General features: G+C 39.2%; 1 protein-coding gene across 1 annotated transcript in view; it reads right to left on the bottom strand.

The window, feature by feature from the left end:
- cspg4ba (chondroitin sulfate proteoglycan 4ba) overlaps positions 1-1,217 on the bottom strand; it is a 31,310-nt gene that overhangs the window by 9,377 nt on the left and 20,716 nt on the right. The window lies entirely within an intron of this gene.

The raw sequence follows: 1,217 nt of genomic DNA, 5'->3' as shown, positions 1-1,217 counted from the left end.
GGGGGGGGGGGGGGGAGAACATGCAAACTCTTTATGATAAGGCTCTACACAGAGTTCGATTTTACCTGGGAACACCTTGAGTGGACGGTTTTTCTCTAAACTGAGAATTAAGGCTCTGGCAGTGATGCTGAAGATCTGCCTGGGAGTGAAGTTCACGCCATCGTTGACTTGGAAGTTAAATCCTCCAGACATGGCACCTGGAAATGGAAAGAGACAAAAAAGCTCCAACTGTCAAGAAGACTCCTAGGCAAAGTTGTTAAGATTATGTCTGCTGGAATGAATAAATAAACACCTGCATCTTAGTTTTGTGATTACATGTTGTTTTACATATGTACAGTTAAGCTGCGCGTGCTTTCTGCAAAATACACACAAAAGAGATCAGCATTCCTGGTGCTGAAAAACTGCAATGCGAGCAAGAAATTCTTATTCTACTAGGAAATACTCAATCAAAATCTATACTAGTGTAGGTGTGTGTGTAAAAAAGAAAGAGACATTCTGCAACATATAGGATAGGGTGTGTCCCTTACACACTATTATTACACCCTTTCCTGGTGGTACTAGTGCAGGCAAAGAAAAAAGTAGATCAGAACAGTAAGCAGAACCCTAATCTGAGACTGACACTATCAAATGTTTACAGACCATATCAACGATTTTATAGAGTTTGCAGACTAAAGTATTGTCACCTCCAACCTGGCTCTCAGTCAGCTCTGTCTCTATCAGTGTTGCAAGCAATTTAACGGCTAATGAAGAAAGTTGCACAGTGTTCCTGCTGACGACTCACTGTGAGTTGACACAAGTAGAAAGAAAATAGAAACATTAGGAATTGTCAACAGCATCTTCTAGTAGACGCAAAAGGAACAACGAAAACAAGTTATCTTGAATCAGAGAAACAAGAGATTAATCTGATTGGACATTAATGCATTGAAACCAAAGCGTGCAGGTGAACAAAAAGACGATTACATTTTGCAGGTTGCAGTCAGGACTGGGCAATATGATCAAAATCAAAGTCACAATTTTAAAAACAATCCTTTTCCAATTGTATTTTGTTATCAATCTACATTACAGTACTTCTGCTGGTTTATTTAAGGAACAATGTTCTTTTGTTAATCATTCCATCAGACAAAATAAAAACATGAAATCATTGCAGTATTTTCCCTTCTGTTGTCTGGCTTATGCAGTTTGTATATATGGCGCCGCAGATGGCCGCCTCTGGATTA

Source organism: Micropterus dolomieu, linkage group LG21 (genome assembly GCF_021292245.1).
Source record: "Micropterus dolomieu isolate WLL.071019.BEF.003 ecotype Adirondacks linkage group LG21, ASM2129224v1, whole genome shotgun sequence".
Lineage (NCBI taxonomy): Eukaryota > Metazoa > Chordata > Actinopteri > Centrarchiformes > Centrarchidae > Micropterus > Micropterus dolomieu.
Note: the sequence above shows the minus strand (reverse complement) of the source record. Positions and strands in the feature narration are given on the sequence as shown.